Source organism: Pelodiscus sinensis, chromosome 13 (genome assembly GCF_052426305.1).
Source record: "Pelodiscus sinensis isolate ZL-2025 chromosome 13, ASM5242630v1, whole genome shotgun sequence".
In the NCBI taxonomy this organism is placed as follows: Eukaryota; Metazoa; Chordata; order Testudines; family Trionychidae; genus Pelodiscus; species Pelodiscus sinensis.
The window spans coordinates 31,737,096-31,757,930 of record NC_143064.1 but is presented as its reverse complement, the minus strand read 5'-3'; positions in this window follow the sequence as shown (position 1 = coordinate 31,757,930).

Genomic DNA, 20,835 nt, shown 5'->3' with positions numbered 1-20,835 from the left:
TGTACTCACAGGAGACAATCTCTGTCCCAGAAAATTTACACTCTAACCAGACAAGAAAGAAAGAGAGCAGGAGAAAGGCAACACCATTATCCCATTTTTTACAGATAGGGAATTAAAGCCCAGAGAGATCAAATGAGTTGACCAAACTCACACAGGAAATCTGTGTCAGACTTAGGAGCTGAATAGAAGTATTCCAAGTCCCTGAGCAGTTACTTGGCCATAAGAGAATCTTTCCTCTTAGAGGAGTGAAGTTCTGGAACGGCCTTCCAAGGGAACTAGTGGGGTCAAAAGATCTATCTGGCTTCAAGATTAAACTAGATGGGTTTATGAAGGGGATGGTTTGATGAGATAACATGATCTTGGTAACTAATTGACCATTCATTATCAGTGGGAATAGGTCAATGGAGGGATGATAGGAGTTACTATAGAGAACTTTCTGGGTGTCTGGCTGATGAGTCTTGCCCACATGCTCAGGGTTCAGCTGATCGCCATATTGGGGTCGGGAAGGAATTTTCCTCCAGGGTAGATTGGCAGAGGCCCTGGAGGTTTTTCGCCTTCCTCTGTAGCATGGGGTGCAGATCACAGCTAGAGGATTATCTGCATCTTGGGGTCTTCAAAGTATTTGAAGGCTTCAATATCTGAGATATAGGTGAGAGGATTATTCTAGGAGGGGGGGTGAGATTTTGTGGCCTGCACTGTGCAGGGGGTCAGACTAGATGATCATAATGGTCCCTTCTGACCTTAAAGTCTATGAGTCTATGAGTAAGATATTTCCTCTTGGCTTCTTAAAATCTTGCACCCCATGTCCTAGTAGAGCTTGCCTTACAGAAGCTTTGCTGTAAGATCAACAATATATTAACACATATTTTATTGTAACTATTTAAATATATTGGACTACTTACACATTGGTAGATACTTTATCTACTCTTTGATTGGGTCTTGGGCAGACTCATCATTTTCATCTTATATCTCAGGAGCTGTACAGACCTTTGCAATGAACTCTGGCACATTTTAAACATCAGATCTCCAAATCATCAGCTACTTGTTAAGGCCCTTAACAAACAAAATCTATATCTCCTTTCCTTTTAAAAACAGTTAAGCTGCATAATTGTCCAGGAATTTTAAAATCTTTCTTGGGAATGGCCAGGACAGTGGGCTAGATAGACCTTTAGTCTGACCCAGTATGGCCATTTTTATGTTCTTTAATGCTTAAGCTGCCACAAATAAACAAGAAGTATATTCATTAATTTATATTTTGGATTTCCCCAATGAAAACAAATACAAATTAGATTTTTTATTGCTTCCAGATGAAATGTAAGGCAATTCTTGGTTTTAACAGCTCTGTTTTCCAATAAATTGTCTGTAGTATCTGGCCTGTTGAGGCCTGGCTAGAAGCTAAGTAGCCCTAAATAAACAAAACATTTCGGTATTGATGAATGGCATGTCCCCTCAAATCAACTCTTATCAACTTGAAGCTTGACTGGAATTCTGTGAAGTTTTGCTTTTCAGAGTAAAGAGAAAAGGATGGATTTTCCACATTCCCTTTCATGTTCAAGTTGGTTTTTGCACTACTGCTGCTTACAGCAATAGTAAGAACGAGAGTGGTATGATGAGAGATTAAAGACTGGAGCTGTTCAGCTTGAAAAGAGATGAATGAAGCAGCACATGATAGACATCTATACAATCATGAATGGAGTAGAGAAAGTGTATAAGAAAGGCTTAGTTTCCATTCACATATCATAAGAAACAGGGGTCTCCCAATGAAATGAATAAGTTTTAAAACAAACTAAAGAAAGTACTTTGTCATAGAATGCACAGTCAACCTGTAGAACTTGTTTCCAGGACATGTTGTGTTAACAAAACTATTACAGGAATCAAAATAAGAGTTGGGTAAGTTCATGGAGGAGGTCTACCAGTGCCTATTAGCCAAGGTGGTCAGGGACACAACCCTATGCTGTGAGTGCCACTAAACTTCTGATTGCCAAATATTGGAATTGGAGGATAAGGTATGGGTAATTGCTACATGCTGTTCATTCCCTGTGAACAGGGAAGACGACAGAATTGAAGACAATCTGATTAGCTTCTATGATGAGGTAACTGGCTCGGTTGACATGGGAAAGTCAATGAATGTGATATATCTTGACTTTAGCTAGACTTTTGATACGGTCTCTCACAATATTCTTGCCAGCAAGTTAAGGGAATGTGGATTGGCTAAATAGATGGTAAGATGGATAGAAAGCTGGCTAGAAGGCTGGGTCCAGCGGGTAGTGATCAACAGCTCAATGTTAGGATGGCGGTCGGTTTCTAGCAGAGTGCCCCAAGGTTCGGTTCTAGGACTGGTTTTGTTCAATATCTTTATTAATGACCTGGATGAGGGGATGGATTGAACCCTCAGCAAGTTTGCAGATGACACTAAGTTAGGGGGAGAGGTAGATACGCTTGAGAGCAGAGATAGGGTCCAGAGTGACTTAGACAAATTGGAGGATTGGGCCACAAGAAATCTGATAACAAGGACAAGTATAGAGTCCTGCACTTGGGATGGAAGAATCCCAAGCATTGTTTCAGGCTGGGGACCAACCAGCTAAGTAGTAGTTCTGTAGAAAATGACCTGGGGGTTACAGTGGATGAGAAGCTGGATATGAGTCAATAGTGTGCCCTTGTAGCCAAGAAGACTAATGGCATATTAGGGTGCATTAAGAAGAGTATTGCCAGCAGATCCAGAGATGTCATTATTCCCCTTTATTCGACTCTGGTGAGGCCACATCTGGAGTACTGCATCCAGTTCTGGGCCCCCCATTACAAAAAGGATGTGGATGCATTGGAGAGGGTCCAGCGGAGGGCAACCAAAATGATTAGGGGGCTGGAGCATATGACCTATGAGGAGAGGCTGAGGGAGTTGGGTCTGTTTAGTCTGTAGGGGTACGTCTACACTGCATCCCTAGTTCGAACTAGGGATGCAAATGGAGACAATCGAAGTAGTTAATGAAGCGGGGATTTAAATATCCCGCGCTCCATTAACATGATCTCGCCGGCGTGCTAGTTCAAATCACAGCTGATTCGAACCAGGAAGTGCGCGCCGGGAGTAACATGAGTAAAAATGAGGAGTAACATTAGTTCGGACTAAGGGCTTTAGTCCAAACTAACGCGTCCCAGCGCGCACTTCCTGGTTCGAATCAGCTGTGATTCGAACTAGCACGCCGGCGAGATCATGTTACTGGAGCGCGGGATATTTAAATCCCCGCTTCATTAACTACTTCGATTGTCTCCATTTGCATCCCTAGTTCGAACTAGGGATGCAGTGTAGACATACCCTAAAAGTGAAGAGTGAGGGGGGACTTGACAGCAGCCTTCAACTTCCTGAAGGGAGGTTCCAAAAAGGATGGAGAAAGGCTGTTCTTAGTAGTGACAGATGGCAGAACAAGGAGCAATGGTCTCAAGTTGGGGTAGGAGAGGTCCAAGTTGGATATTAGGAAAAACTATTTCACTAGGAGAGTGGTGAAGCACTGGAATGGGTTACCTAGGGAAGTAGTGGAGTTTAAGTCTCCGCTTGACAAAGCCCTGGCTGGGTTGATTTAGTTGGGATTAGTCCTGCCTAGAGCAGGGGGCTGGACTTGATGACCTTCTTGATGACCTTTTCCAGTTCTATGGTTCTATGATTCTATGATTGCCTGGACCCCTGGTTAAGGTAGGAGGAGAGCACCTGTGCTCATGTAAGGAGTGAGGCCTCCGGTAGAAGGGTGGGGCTGGGGGCAGTCAGCCCTCAGCACCACCCAGAGTGCACTGCGTGGCCCCCGTCCACTGCCCAGCCAGCCCTGAGTGCTACTCAGAGCACTCTGCTCAAATTTCTGGTGGCAATTTAAAGGGCCCAGGTATCTGGTCACAGCAGCGACGGCCAGGAGCCCCAGGACTTTTTGAATAACCAACAAGCCCAAGTTGCCCACTTTTTCCCCTGCCTCCATTGGTGGGCCTGCTTCTGAAGCATCTGGCATTGGTCACTGCCAGAAGATAGGCTATTAGGGAAGGTGGAGCATTGGTCTAACCACTATGGCCATTCGAATAAATGAAACCCAGAATAGTGCTGTTTGAAAGGAAGTGGTGGAACCCTGACTATAACTAGAAAAGATTCCCCTATATCTTCTTATTCAGAAGAAAGATGAATGATGTGACAGAAGATATGGCTCTTTGTATTGTGATTCAAGTGAGGAGTCCAAGAGGGAGGAGTGGCTCTGGAACATTTACCTCTCTCTGTTCCATCTCTTGGATTTCACAGAGTTATACATAATTACAGAATTAAATTGAACGTTAACAATACCTCTTGTTATCAGGCAATGTGCTGTTGAGAATGAGCTGGGTATCATGACTGTGTAGACATCAATAAAGTGGGGAAGAAGTTGATAATTCAAAGCACAAAGTGGTCACAGTCCGTTTAGTTATGTTCCACTTGCTCAGGGTTGTTTGGAGAAACAGGAAAGAATCTGAGGTCATAAACCTGATTATGCTTCTAAATACAGCCTTTAGCAACGTTAGACAGACTGGAAACACACATAGTCCAGTGCAATGTGCACAATACAGCACATAAACTTAATTACATGGTTACATGAAAGAAGAAAATCCTGAGTCACGTTTTGATTAAAGCAGTGCAGTATTACGATGAATCAGCAAATGGCTATTGCTTACTTCTTCAAACATCAACTATAATGAAGTCTGGGACAATTTAAATTAATTTAGCTGTATATGTAAATAGAATATGGCATCACCAGCTGAATTTAAGTTCAGTGAAACTATTACCCACCTGTGATGAGACTGTTGGAGAGCTGTTCTATCAGAGGCAAATAATAGAATTGCTTGGACCTCTAGCTTCTTCTTGACTTCATAATATTAGTTCCAGAACAAAACATTAACACTCAAGAAATTTGACAGATTTCCATATATCATTCAGCGTCAAATTTTGACCTTATTTAGAACTGTGCAACTGCATGGCAGTAAATGGGACTTCATAGACATAAATGTTTTGCCCTTGTTGTTTTAGTTGTTCAGAGGTCAAAAGAATCCTCTTCCTTGTGCAAAGGAGGTCCTGTAACAGCTGGGGAAAGAGAAGAAATCCTATCTACCCTGAATGCTGTGGATTGACTGTGGAGTCACTCTGATGTCATTGCTATCTCACTGTGTGTCTATGGGAGCTATATGGTTGGGTTTCTACTGATCACTCTTAAACCCAAATACAGTCCTACACCTTTCCAATAGTCCCTCCAAAGTTACCACAGATGGAGCTCTGTGGCACAGAGAGGATGTGGATCTTTCTGCTGTTTGTCTCTGGACCACACAAAGACACTGAAAAGAAGCGTAAGTGTTTGTTAATGAGTAAACAGCTTGTTGAAAACTCTGGGCTAGATTTACTAGGATGCTCACTTGTTTTAATGCCGCTACATCAATGTAAAGCAGCTGTGAACTCATATTAACCTGCCCCTGGATGCCTCTTTGCACAGGAGAATCTTAGGCAATACAGAGTTGTCTTGCCTTCTCCTGACCCCTGGAACAGAAAGCATGCCTGAGGGAATAAGAGGTGTGGGTGGGATATAGTTGTTCTAGTTTCCCCTCAGAGCTATCAGCAGATGGTGCAAGTCAGAGCAGCCTGAAGGCTGCTCTAATATGTTAGGAAGTGGATTGGAACTAGGATGACCTCAGGATTGGATTTGTCTGCCCTCTTATTAAATACTGATTACAGCTCAGCAAAACTGAATAATCTGACCTAGTGTTCGTACAGTATTTAAGTAAATGCCACACTAAGTACTTCCAACTCAATCAAATATAATACATCTTCTTTAAAATAATAATAATAAAATATAAGGGAGAAACAATTCTGTTATTTCCCATAGGCAAAGATAATAAAGTATCCCTTATTTTTGGATGACAGACGTCACTTATTATGCAATGTTTATTAATGACTTTTATTTGCTTTCACAGATTTCCTTTGCAGTGTAAATTTTAATTAGGTACTGACTTCTGTGGAAGAAAGCATCACTATTTATTGATTTGAAGTGTAAATGTTGAGCAAGGTAAAACTGATGTCAGTGTTTACTCCGAGAAATAATAATTCTGGAAGATCATTGTTACACAAAGTAAGTAGCAGAATGTATTAGCATACATATATCTACATATTCTGAGGGCCAAATGCTCCTATTATTTATACATGTAAAAACTTGTAGAAACCCAAGGAAGTAAATCAGTTGGGCTGGGTGCAAACAAGGACAAAATTTGGCCACAAAACTAATTCTGCATTCATCCTATTGGCCAAAAAGTATCAGCATCTCATGGTGAGATGTCCAATGGTGGCTATCCACTTTCAGGAGAGATGGTTCCTGCCCTACCTATCACATAGCCAATTTTCCTTGCTAAGTGGGAAGAATGAGAAGGATCAGGTGGCCAAATTGGGCCTCGAACTTTGAGGGTCTGTCTACCCTGCACGCTTATTTTGAAATAAACTATTTCGGAATAGTTATTCCGAAAGGCTATGTCTACACTGGCCCCTTCTTCGGAAGGGGCATGCTAATTTTGAACTTGGGAATAGGGAAATCCGGGGGATTTAAATATCCCCCATGGGATTTAAATAAACATGGCCGCCGCTTTTTTTCCGGCTTGGGGAAAAGCCGGAAAAAAGCGGCTAGACTGGAGCGATCCTCCGGAATAAAGCCCTTTTCTGGAGGATCTCTTATTCCTACTTTTCCCCAAGCCAGAAAAAAAGCGGCGGCCATGTTTATTTAAATCCCGCGGAGGATATTTAAATCCCCCGCGGATTTCCCTATTCCCAAGTTCAAACTTAGCATGCCCCTTCCAAAGAAGGGGCCAGTGTAGACGTAGCCAAAGAGTTTATTTTGAAATAGCACATCTACACTGCAGGGAAGCCTCAAAATTAGTCCGAGCCAGGCTTCCCTAATGTAGACATGCTATCTCAATTTAGAGTCCCAGGAGGCACTGGGGAGGAATAACTTAGAATGGCCCTGGTGAGGGGCCATTTTGAAATAGCAGAAGTAGAGTGTCTACATACACCTTATTTAAAAATAGCTATTTCTGAATAGACGTTATTCCTCGTAGAATGAGGTTTACAGATTTTGGAATAAGCCATCTGTTATTCCAAAATTATTTCCACAATCTCTGGCAAACTTCTGCCTGCAACAGTCTTCTGTACTCTGGCACGCCTCTTCCAGGGTCTCCAGTCTTCTAGTATACTCAACACATATACAGATGCCCCTAAAGGATGCATGGGAACATAAGAATTCCCATAATGGATCAGATGTGAGGTCCAACTAGTCCAGCATTCTATCTCTGGGGCTACATCTAAACTTTAGGCTTCTTTCAGAAGAAGCTTTTCCGGAAAAGATCTTCTGAAAAAACTTTTTCCGAAAGAGCGCGTCCACACTGCCAAAGCGCATTGAAAAAGCAATCTGCTTTTTCGAAAGATAGCGTTCACAATGATTGGACACTATCTCGCATATAAGGCCATCCAGAATCAGTTCAGACAGGGCTTTAGGTCACCAGTTGCTTCCGTGTGCTGGTGCTGAAGTTTAGCTGAGACATGCGCTTAAAGGGACCCTCCTGGACAGCCATTTCTGCTGTGGGCTTGCCTACCTCTTCAAAGGACAGCAAAGCTCTTGCAGTGCCTGCTTTGGTTGCCCAGCTTTTTTGGATGCCACAGCATTTTCCTTTGTGCCATGAGCCGGAGCTGCCCCTGGGCATGTGATGGCCCCACACGGCTATGCTGCAGTCTCTGCAGCAGTTTGTGCAGGCTGCCTTCCTGGCCCTGCATGAGCTCTACTCAGAGCTCATTCTGGAGACCCTCTCCTTGTATGAAGGAGCAAGACCCATGCAACACCACTGTCGAGAGGCATTTTTGAAGACTGGACACCAGTTATGAATGGTGGGACCAGCTGGTCATGGAGCAGTGGGACGACCAGCAGTGGCTCCAAAACTTCTGCATGTGGAAGGCCACATTTTTGGCGCTGTGTACCTGGCTTGCCACTGCCTTTCAACAATGTGACACCCACCTGCAGCCCACCATCCCCCTGGAGAAGAGGGTTGCAATCGCCCTCTGGAAGCTCACCAACCCAGACAGCTACCAGTCAGTGGGCAACCAGTTCGGTGTTGGGAAGTCCACCGTCGGTGCCCTCCTCATGGAGGTAAGGCACTCTCGGGCTGCAGTCCCTGCCATGGGGGGAGTCCTGGAAAAGGGGGACCCTCAGGAAAGGGAGGGCAGGAGATGCCTGGGGTCGTAGGGGAAGCCCCATTCCTGGGAGGCTGTGTCTTCCCATCTTCACACAGTCCTGCTTCTGGGAGGGTGGCCTCAAGGGGGTAGCTCCAGGGGGTTGGGGGTGGGGGGAGGAAAGGGGGCGGGTACCTACCAAGGATTCAGGCACTCCCACTCATTCTCAGTTTTGTGTGTTTTTTGGTCTCCTTCTGCAGGTTGTGAGGGCCATCAACTCCATCCCGCTGCGCAGGGTCATCCTCCTGGGAGATCTGGACCCAGTTGTCGCAGGATTTGCCACTCTGGGGTTCCAGAACTGTGGTGGAGCCATAGATGGGACCCACATCCCGATCTGTGCACCTGAACATCGAGTGGCCCAGTATATCAACTGCAAGGGATACTTTTCAATGGTGCTGCAGGCCCTGGTCGACCGCCATGGACAGTTTACAGACATTTTTGTTGGGTGGTTGGGCAGGGCACACGATGCCTGCGTCTTTCAAAACTCTGGCCTCTATGGCAAGCTGGAGGTGGGCACATTTTCCTATACCATGACTTTGCAGTTGGGGATGTGCAGATACCACTGTGCATCATGGGGGATGCAGCCTACCCCCTGGTAGCGTGGCTGATGAAGCCGTACACTGGCCACCTGGACCCCAGCAGGGACCAGTGCTCCCACCTCAGCTGAGCAAGGATGCAGGTGGAGTTCGCCTTCGGCTGCCTCAAGGTGCATTTCAGGTGCTTCCTGACCCGCCTTGATGTGGGGGAGCACAATATTCCTGAGGTCATCTCAGCATGTTGTGTCCTCCACAACATTGTGGAGAGGAAGGGGGAAGCCTTCTTCCCGGAGGAGGGAGACAGAGGCCAACTGCGAAAGGAGACCCTTTGTGCAGCTGCAGACAGCTGCCATCCGCCAAGCACTGGGCTGTGCATCTGGGAGGCTATGAGGGAGACTTTCTCTTCAAATATGGTCTTACTAATGCTTTTCAAAGATAATTAAGTGTAACGTCTAATGCCATTTATTACTTGATGTTTGGTAGCATGTGCAGGCCACTTGATGTAAACGCTGACTGCGCTCTTCTCTCATTTCTTATGAGTGTAGAAGAGTTTGTCCATAAGTAGAAATGTTTCACAGTACAGAACGTAGATATGTTATTAGCTTAGGATGTTTGGCATTCTCAAATAGGCTGAGTGAGAAACTCAGGAGTCCATTGCATCATCTGTCATGTTCATCAGAGCTTGTCTGGATGTTCACGAACAGATTCTCATGTATCTGTGTCTATCAATCCTCTCTTCTCCCTGCAACCTCAAACCTCAAACGCCATGTTAAAGAGAGATTTAAGGTCACAAAGTCACACATTCAGATGTTTGGAACTGCTGTTGTTAAGGCTGCATATGAAACCTTAATTTGGCTTGCTTCTGTAAGTGCATGTAACTAAAGATTATATCCTAAAGCAGATGCTCAAGGGGGCTGAATTAATATTGTATAAGCAGCCTTAATTCTGGCCTTGCCAAACTTTTGAGTGCTTGATTTTTTTCAGTGTTCTTTTAACATGTTTTTTTAATTAATTTCCTATTATAATTAATTTGGCATAATGTAAAACCATATTGACCACCCACAGTCTAGTCCTGTACCACTTGGGCTAACAGTAGCTGATAGCAGGAAAAGGCTTTTATCTATTATGAGGAGCTGCTGTTTGAGAATATGGAAATGCAGCCGTTGTAGTCATATTTATATTTGCTAGACAGCAAACAAATGTTGCCTCATAAATAATGGCTTCACTCCAGGTTCTGAAGTGGAGTGTGCTGCAGTGGCTACAGGGCCCTCTGCCGGTGTTTCCCGTCACCTGCTCCTATTCCCAACACTCCTGTTGCTACCCCATCCTCAGCTCCTGCCTGTTCACAATGTCCTCCCAACTCCTGTCCCTTTGCTCCAATCCTTCTGCCTCATCCTGGCTTTCTTCCCTTCTTCTTTTCTCCTTACCTGTTCTCACCTCTCTGCCCCCACTCATATTGCTCTTTTGCCCTGGTTCCCCTTCCCTTCCCTTTGTCACACATCAACATTCAAATCAAGCTGTTTTCAACAGCAGTGAGAGCATTGAGAGCCCAAGAGTTTCCTGCATTCAGTTCCACTGCCCAATACCAAAGGCACGTTGGCAGCCCAGAGGAACAATGTAGGAAAAATTCCTGCTCACCTCCATCCCTAAGAAGGGGCAGGCTCCATTAGTCTGGAGGGTGGCACGTTTGCAGTCTGGATGATATCTGAGGGGCAGAGCACGCTCAGTAAATGAATACTCTTCGAAGAACAGAGTTGCCAGATTCTAATGAAAGTACCAAGCATGTGTGAAGTGACATTTTTCTGATTTTTTTTTAACTTGGCCAAATTCAGATGAATTTTCACAGGGATGACATGTCATGTCCATGACATGAGGGCAAATGTCAAGTCCTTGCCCGAGATTTTGAGGCACTAAAGCTTCCCAGTGAAATAGTAAAGTTTAATGGGCAAAACAACATATTCTTCTTTACTCTTACTGTTGGAAACAACCATATGACAATTTAGCTGAAACTTTTCAAAAGAATTTGGCCTGAGACAATCTCCCAGCATAGGAAACTTCATCCCAAACAGACTGGGTTTGGCAAAGCTATAATAAGCAATTGAAAAAAGGAAACCTTAACTTTAAGCTGTGCAGCTGTGTAGGATTTCCAGAGAAGACACATAGGGGATTTGAAAGCCAAGCTTTCATTTAAAATCTCACCATAGAGTAATACTTTCTAATGCTGCCTACCTGTGTGTCATGGAGTGGACGTTTGCGGCCATGGCGCCTCCTACCAGAATCACTGGGAATTAGCTCATCAACAGGTCGGTCGCCTCACTCAGTCTGGCATTTCCCTCACTCCTTACTTCAGTTCCAGACCCACATCACCCCCAGACCACAGCACCCCCTTCAGGACACTGCCCTCTGGAAGTGCCCACTACAGTGTCTTCTCACACTCCCTTCCGGGAGGGGGGGGTGTCTATGAGTCTCTGCACTCTGGGGTCCTCCCCTCTCAGGGAACCCCCAATTATACCCACCTTGCCTCAGTGACCCACTGCTAGTTTTCATCTAACCCCTGCCACAGGGGCACACTGCAGTCTGAAATGGCCACTCATCTTTGGCAAGGGGGTGTGGACATGCTGCCTTTTCCTATCCTGGCTGCCCCCCTCCAGCCCTAGTACTCTCAGGCCTTGCCTCATGCCCTGCAGCCCGGGTGTGAGGTCAGGCCAGAGCTCCCCAGCCCTGGCTGCCTTTCCCCAGCATTGTTCTGTCTTGAGAAGCCTCCGAGCTTCCTTAGCAGCCAGGTCCTTCCTGCTCCCCAGCTAGAGCAAGTCTCAGGGTATGTCTAGACTACATGCCTCTGTCACCAGAGGCATGTAGATTAGGCTACCAGGCATAGGAAAATGAAGCGGTGATTTAAATAATCGCTGCTTCATTTAAATTTACATGGCTGCCGCGCTGAGCCGACAAACAGCTGATCAGCTGTTTGTTGGCTAAGCGCGATAGTCTGGACGCGCGGGTGTCGACATCAAAGGTATTTGTCGACCACCCAAGTATACCTCATCCCAGGAGGCATACCTGGGTGGTTGACAAATACCTTTGATGTCGACACCCGCGCGTCCAGACTATCATGCTGAGCCGACAAACAGCTGATCAGCTGTTTGTCGGCTCAGCGCGGCAGCCATGTAAATTTAAATGAAGCGGCGATTATTTAAATCGCCGCTTCATTTTCCTATGTCTGGTAGCCTAACCTACATGCCTCTGGTGACAGAGGCATGTAGTCCAGACGTACCCTCAGTCTCTCCTTCCCAAAGCCCTTCTTTATACAGCTCCCAAGTGGGCCCTAACTGGCAGTATCTGCCTAAGCTGTGGCCTTTGCTCTCATCCCTCTCCCAGGGCTGGGTTTCACCCTTCAAGGGCCGGTGAAGGGCAGATGCCCTGTCACACTGTCACTTCACAACTACTAATAGAATATAACGTAAGAAGAAGAACCAAAATCCATTGCTGATGGGCTTTTTTTAATATGTACGCATACTTATCTTAATATGGTAGTATCTCTAGAGTCTTCTGTTACAGGTTGAATCTCTCTAATCTGGCACCCTTGGGACCTGACCAGTCCTGAACAAGAGAATTTTCTGGACCACAGGAGGTCAAGATAGTCTAGCAGCATTACCAATATTTCCACTGCTTACTGGGCTGTTAGAGGACATTTAGGGGTAAAATAGAGCTAAATAACAGCACAGAACATTGAGAGCTAAGACTGGTGGCTGTAAACAAACTTTATGGGACCATGGGAAACTTGGTCTCACCCATAAAAAGTGGACATCCAGCTAAGTAAAATCATTCCGGACAATAGATGTTTCCGGATGAGAGAGTTCCGGACTAGAGAGGTTCAACCTGTATTGAAATGAGTAGTTCTACTTGAATCCTTTCAAACTTTCTCTGTCCTACTTTAACTATCTTTACATAAGCCCCTTTAAAGTTCTCCAAGTATTTTTCCAGTACAAAGCAACATTTCCTCTACTGCCATCCCGATTGTATTGTTCAAAGTCAATATTGTGGTAGTTAAATGCAGGAACCAATAGCAATTGTGCATACATAATGCTTTCCTGAGTGCCAGAAAGTCACATATGTTTGCTGGATATGAGAATTCAATGACAGAAGGGGAAAGATACATTGAATAATTGTTCTAAAAGGATGTGGAGAGCAGATTTTGGCTATAATGAAGTCCTGTGAGAGAAAGATCATGTCTCCCCACCATTTATGATCAAAGTTCTAATGTGTGTAAGGAGACTAATTCAAGAATATTGTAATAACACTGAAGGGAGTATAACCTTTGAAACACTGTGGATGACTACACCTGTCCATAGTGCTTTTTATCCTGTAGATTGTTTGACTTCTGTCAATCCTCCTTTCTCTCTTTTTTAGAAGGAAAGGGAATGAGATAAATTGATATTGGTGGGGAGAGGTAATAGTCAAAGAAGAGAGAGATAGGAAAGATGTAAGAACACAGTAGAAAGGGTAATGGAAAATATATGTGAAGGAATGATTAATTGTTGACTCTTATATCATGTCTACACAGCAGCATTATTTTGGAATAACTAAGGTTCTTCCGAAATAACAAAGAATGCATCTACACAGCAAGCCATTATTTTGAAATAATGTCAAGTTGGAGGACTTCTTACTCAGACTCCTGTAACCCACATTTTACAAGGAGTAAGGGAAGTCGAAGGACGAGTGTTCTTCCTTCGACTTTCTGCTGTGTAGACAGCATTAAAAGCCGAATTAAGCTATTTCAACTTCAGCTAAGTAATTGATATAACTGAAGTTGCGCAACTTTATTAGACTTTTGCCCTGCTGTGTAGATGTGCCCTTAGTGTTTATTTGTAATAAGTACCTATGATAAAAGCATCAGCTTTTCCCTTCTCAATAATCTGCATGTCAGCTACCATTTTGTAAGGAGAAAAAAAGAATTAAGACAAAATTCTCCATGAGCAGCATATGTGCTAGTATCAGTGGGACAGACTCTGCCCTGCATTATATGCAGCATAGGCCCACAGGAGTTGCCAGTTCCATCAGATAGTAAGTTGAAGCAAAACTTAGCTCTGAGTGACTCCATTTGTAATCAAATGTGTGATTGATATGACTTGACAGGTATGCAGCTGTGATGCTTACACTGACTTCAGAGCCCGCTTGCCTCTCCTATACATGACATCAGCAGCTCATGAGTCATTCTGAGTAGACAGGAACAATGCTAGTGTTTTCCACATTTGCAAATTAGAAAATCTTGGACCAGACAGTATAGTATTTCTAATAGAAAAATGGCCCCCCAAAACAGCAAAGCATATACTGTAGGTGATCTGTTCTAGGGTATCCATAAATTTAAAAACATTTTATGCACTGTGTGACACTTTACTGTTATGTGCACCACTGTAGCAATCACAACTGAAAAGAAGAATCAGGAGTGGCAAACAGAGCAAAAATCAGTCTTTTACTGAAGAAAGCATCCTGGAAAATGCTGATGAACTTGCTTCAGTTTTGTGGTAGCAAGTTTTTCATCTTTTAAATGAGGACATGTCTACACTAGGAAATAATTTTGAAATAATTTATTTTGAAATAACTCCCAAAATAACTATTTCAAAATAGCACATCCACACTACAAGGCAACATAGAAAGAGTGCAAAATTATTTCAAAATAGCACATCTGCACTGCTTGGAGCCTGCACTGCATTCAAAGCCCCTGGAAGTGCTCTGGAAAGGGCACCAGGGGTGTATCTACACTGCATCGTAGGTTGAAATAAGATACACAATTTGAGCTATGCCAATTGCGTATTTTATTTTGATGTTATTTCAAAATAGTTTATTTCAAAATTTGGCACCGTCTACATGGCACTTATTTAAAAATAAATCACTATTCCGAAACGTCCCTTACTCCTCATGGAATGAGGTTTACAGGGATGTTGGAATAGAGAGCCCCATTATATTTCAAAATAATGGGTGCATTCAAAAGATGCAGAATAGTTATTTCAGGATATCTCTGGTATCCCGAAATAGTGCTGCAGTGTAGACGTAGCCCAGGATAGCAGACAATTTCTGTAGCTGCTTGCTGAGGCTACCTGGGACATGTGCTTAAAGGGGCTCCTCTCTATGACCATGTCTCACATACCACTTCTCCACTGCCCACCCCCTCACAGGGCTCCAAACTCATGCTATGTGCTCTGGTTGCCATAGTGGATGCCACTGACTACATGGAGCCAGAGCTGTTGCAAAGCAGTGCCAGGTTCACGACCCTTGTGCTGCACCTCATGATCCACACTGCCCATGTGCTGCTTCAGGTCGATGACAACCAGCCCAGACCAGGGAATCTCTTCCCAGTCCCTGGCACTCCTGATGAAGCAAATGATCCTCCATGCCTTGCACACCATGGAACACCACTTCTGGTGGAGGAATACCAGTTCCAACTGGTGAGACTACATCATCCTGCATTGATGGGACAATCAGCAGTGGCACCAGAACTTCCAAATGTGGAAGGCCACCTTCCTGGAGTCTTGTGAATGGCTCAACCCTGCCCTCAGGCGACAGGACACTTGGCTGAAGCCCCCCCCCCCCCACCTCGCATTAGCGCGTCACCATTGCACTCTGGAAGCTCACCATGCCAGACAGCTACTGCTCTCTGGGGATCCAGTTCAGCATGGGGAAATCCACAGTTGGGGCCATGCTCATACAGGTAATCAAGGCCATCAACACCATATTGCTGTGGAGGGTCGTCACCCTGGGGAACGTCGACCCCATCGTTGCTAACTTTGCCACCATGGGCTTCCCCAACTATGGGTTGGGCCATAGACGGCACTCACATCCCCATTCTGGCCCCCGATCACCATATTTCAGACTATATAAACAATAAGAGGTACTTTTTGATGGTACTGCAGGTCCTGGTGGACTACCAGGGTCGGTTCATGGAAATTAATGTCAGCTAGTCAGAGAAGGTGCATGAGGCCTGCATATTCTGAAACTTAAGCCGGTTTCAGAAGATGCACACCAGCACTTTTTTCCCTGAACCATCAGAGTCAGGGATGTGGACATGCCGAGGTGCATTCTGGGCGATGCAGCCTACCTCCTGGGCCCCTGGCTGATGAAGCCCTACACAGGCAGCCTGGACCCAACCAAGAAGTACTTCAATGCCAGGCTCAGCAGGTGCCACATGGTAGTTGAGTGTGCCTTTGGCCACCTAAAGGGAAGGTTCAGGAGTCTCCTCACTGCCTGGACCTCAGCAATTGAAACACCCCCTATGTGATAGCAGCCTGCTGTGTGCTTCACAACATATGTGAAAACAAGCGGGAGACTTCCTGCCAGAGTAGGGGGCAGAGTCTGATTGGCTGGCCAGGGCATATGAGCAGCCGACACCAGTGCCATTTGACGAGCATATCAGGGGGCTGTGCTCATCCAGGAGGCCTTGAGGGAGAGTTTCAGCCAAGGCTACCTGTGAGATTCTCCCCTGTGCCTCTTCACAAGGAGCCTCTGCATTGTCCCAGGTGCCTTTCCTCCCCAACTCTTCCCTTCCCAACTTCCTCCCTCCCCTCCAGACCAAATAAAGAAGCCTTTATGTTTGAACAAATGATTCTGCTTTTTTATTTGGGGGATATACAACAGGGAGGGACTGAGGAAAGAGCCTGGAATGAGGAAGGGGGAAGCAGGGCTCAAGGATGGGTTTGGGTCGGGCACTTATCTTGGATACCTTGGGAGGCTTCAGCTGCTCAGGAGGTCCTACCACCATGTATTTGGAGGCCCCAGAAGCTCAGGGAGGCTAAGAGGAGATGTTAGGGGGCAAGGGTGGGTACAGAGAGTTGGGGGGTAGGGGCGAGGAGTTTGCAGAGGTGGGGAGGTAACTGGTGGCACACTGCATACATGTGGCCAGGCATTCCATGACAGATGTTATAGAGGAGCACATGGCCTCATGTTAGTGCGACAGCTGCTCCTCATTGCCTCCCTCTGTTTCTGGTCAGCCCAGCACTCCGCATGGTTCGCAGCCTGCTCCCAGTGCTCCTCATCGAAGCCCTGAATGAAAGACTGGAGGCAGGTCATCTGCTCCTGCAGCAGGTCTTCCCTGGTGCACTTTCTGTGGCGGATCTCACAAAGTCAGGAAGATGGCACAAGCGGTGGTGGATGAGCCATGCTCACAGCTGGGCCAGCTATGAAGAAAAATGACAAGGCCAGTCATCCCAGGAGACAATGTGCATGAAGCCTAGCCCTAAACTCTGAGACAACCCCAAAGGTCTCAGCTCAGACAATGGAAATGTGCTTCAAGCCAGGTCATCTGTTGCTTAGACAGACTGCAGAGGAATGGACATTCCAGGGGAGCATCACTACCCCCACATCCCAGGGACAAGCAGGCATGGGAAGGTGCCAGGAAGTCCAGGAGCCTTCAGGTAAAAGCAGGGGATGGGGTGGCTCGGCTTCCTTTTGTGTCCTGCACACGCCATTTCCAGCACTGGTGGTGCACCGCAAAGAACTTCTATCCATGCCTGACAGAGAGGAGGGTGTTGGGGGAGGCATGTGTGAGTGGCAGAGACCACTTGTGGGAGAGAGTGCTACTGGGAACCCCTGCTCTTCCTCCCTTGGCAGTTTCCCATACAGGGGATCACTGTTCCCTGCATCGCTGCACTTGACCAGGAGTGGATGCTGCCCGAGTGCAGGCATGAGTCTGTGCTGTGTGCTGCACTGCTGTGTGCTTCCATGACCCCATCCTCTTTAGTGGTGGTTTGTCATGGCAAAGTGTCCCACCTGGAGTCCACAGTAAGGCAAGCCTCTCCAGGAATCTTGTGAGAAGAAGCAAGGGGCTCCTGTGTGAGTGTATAATGGGGCTGAGTGCTCTGGACTGGCGCTCAATGTGCACCCACGTGCACAGGCTGTTGTGCAACCCCCCACTAAGCTGAGAAGACAAAGCAAGGAGGGCACAGTCCCTCGCAGCCCATCTCCTGCCCCATGTGTGTATAGGGAACGTTGTGGAACTCACCTGAAATGCCTTCCCGCGTTTGTCCAAGGCCCGGAAGACAACTTGGGTGGGTGGGAGGACTGACTACAGGCTAAGGATGAGCTCCTGGCTGACAGGCATGGTGTCCTGGCTGGTCTGCTCATCCTCTTCCTCATCGTTGTCCTCCTCCACAACCTCGCTCTCGTAGAGGCTGACGCTGGGCATGTCCTGGCCAGAGTTGACAACAATGGAGGGGGGGAGTGGCCAGCCCCCCCTCCCAGGATGGCATCTCGCTGCTCATAGAAGAGGCAGGTGTGCACTGCCACCCCAGAGCGTGGACTTTGCTCCCTGGCCTTAGTGTAGATCTGTTGGAGTTCTTTTATTTTCATGCAGACCTGGTTTTGGGTCCGTATGTGTCCTTTCTCCACCAGACTGGCAGCCATCTGGCCCTACATGTCTGCATTCTTCCTCTTGGTGCAGAGATGCTGGATGTTGGTCTCCTCCCCTCTAACCTCAATGGGGTCCAGGATCTCTCCATCTGGCCAGGCTGCTGCCCTCTTTTGCCACTGGCCAGGAGCATCAGAGGGTGCTGGGGGAGTGCTGGCATCTGGGGGAGGATGTAGAGGGAGTGCTGGGGTTTGCCCTGGCTCCAGTGAAGGGTGCTCTGTGGCACAGGGGCCACAAGCCTTTTTCCTTCTGCCTGCAGCTTTAAACTCTGCAGAAGGGGAGCTCTGGAGTTGTCGGGGTGTGATGAGAGTGGCCACAAGTGCAGCTGTGAGAGGTCTCTTGAGGCCAATTTTTTCAAAATAGCAGCAGCAGAGCATCCACACTCATGTTATTTTGAAATAACAATTTTGAAATAAGCATTATCCCTCATGATAAGCAGGAGTTATTATTTTGAAATAACCAGACTGTTATTTTGAAATAACGGGCTTGGTTGTGTGGACACCCCACTTGTTATTTCAAAATAAGGAGAGTGATTTTAAAATAACTCCCTAGTGCAGCCCACAGCTAAGTGAATTAATGTGTGAAAGATACTAGACTGACAGCCAAAGTGCTGCACATCCTTTCTTGATTTACAGTGCTGGCAGAACATGAATAACAGTACTGCACACTTCCCTGCACTGCTGAGTCAGCATTTTATTTTTAAACCTGGAAATTGTGAGGATCTCACTGGCTGCTTAGCCCTGGCAGCTGTGTTGAAGTATCCAACCAGTAACAGTTGTGGTTGTGGTTTTGAGACTAGAACCACCAGCTGATTTCTAGAACTGAGCAAAACTCAGTTGTGATTTGCAGAGGTTCCTGCCCATAGCTCTCAACTCTAGGGCTTTGGGTATGTCTTGTGTTGCTGTTTTTCTCTGATGCTTGACATTTTCCCATGTTCCCCTGGAAGGGAAGCTAGCTATCTGGAGAGGGGAGGGCAGGTTCCTATTTCTGCAGCTCTCCTAGGCTTCCTGTTTCTATCTTTCTCCCTACTCCACAGGAGAAGAGAGCTGCCCAGAACTAACACTAGATTCTAGTTAGGAGAAAGGGTGAAGCAGTTAGACTTGCTCCCTATTCATGAGAGGGCAGGGAGAAATGAGATCTGGCTCAGACCTGGTGGGCTCTTTCTATTTCTTCCTACCCAGGCTCCTGTGTCTTAGGAGGAGACCTGAGCAAGGAGCCCAGAAAAAAACAGGGGTCTGGGGTACAGGTGAAGGAGCTTGGAGCACAAGTGGAGTTCTTTTTGATCTTTCCAGCCAACGGTAGGGGCCCAGACAGAGATAGGGGATAAGGGGGAAGTGGTAGATGTGGTATACCTAGAAGTTAATAAAGCATTTTATATAGTCTTGCATGGCCTTCTAATAATAAACTAGGGAAATACAACCTAGATGGGGTTAACATAAGCTGTGTGTATAATTGGTTGGATAATCATTCCCAAAGAATAGTTATCAATGGTTCACAGTGAAGTTGGAAGGGCATAATGAGTGGGATCCCTCAGGGTTCAGTTTTGGGATTGATTCTGTTCAATATCTTCAATGATTTAGAAAATGGCATTGAGAGTATACTTATAATGTTTGTAATTGACACTTAGATGGGAAGGGTTGCAAGTGCTTTGTAGGAGAAGATTATAATTCAAAAAGATCTGGACAAACTGGAGAAATGGTCTGAAGTAAATAGGATAAAATTCAATAGGGAAAAAATGCAAAGTACTCCACTTAGCAAGACACAATCAGTCTCGCATATACAAAATGAGAAATGACTGCCCAGGAATGAGTACTGTGGAAAAGGATCTAGTGGCTCACAAACTAAATATGAGTCAACAGTGTGACACTGTAACAAAAAAAGCAAACATCATTCTGGAATGTACTAGCAGAAGTTTTGTAAGCAAGACACAAGAAGTAGTTTTTCTGCTCTCCTCTGTGCTGATTAGATCTCAACTGTAGTGCTGTGTCCGATTCTGGGCACCACATTTCAGGAAAGATGAGTACAAACTGGAGAATGTCCATAGAAAAGAAAAAAAATGGAAAACATGACCTATGAGGGAAGATTGAAAGAACTGTGTTTTAGCCTGGAAAAGAGAAGTCTGTGTGGGGATATAACAGCTTCCATGTACCTAAAAGGTTGTTACAAGGAGGGAGAAAAATTATTCTCCTTAATCTCTGATGATAGGACAAGAAGCAATGGGCTTAAATTGAAACATACTAGGTTTAGATTGGACATTAAGAAAAATTCCCTAACTGCAAGGGTGGTTAAACACTAGAATAAATTGCCTAGAGAAGTTGTGGAATTTCCATAATTGGAGATATTTAAGAGCAGATTAGACAAACACCTTTCAGGGACTGGACTTGATGGCCTCTGGAGGTTCCTTCCAGATCTGATTCTGTGAAAAACTGGACCAACTTCTCCATCGTCTCCCTGAGGAGGAGCAGCAGATTGAAGGTCAACAGGCTGTGATAGCAGTGCAACAGTTGCACCAGTCCCAAAATAAGCATTGGGGCTCTTTTAATTTGGTGGTGGAAGGAAAGAAGGTAGCAATAATGTGGGACAGGGCAGATGGAATTAACAGAATGTCACTGGGTTGACATGAGTAGTATATGTAGCTGTACAAA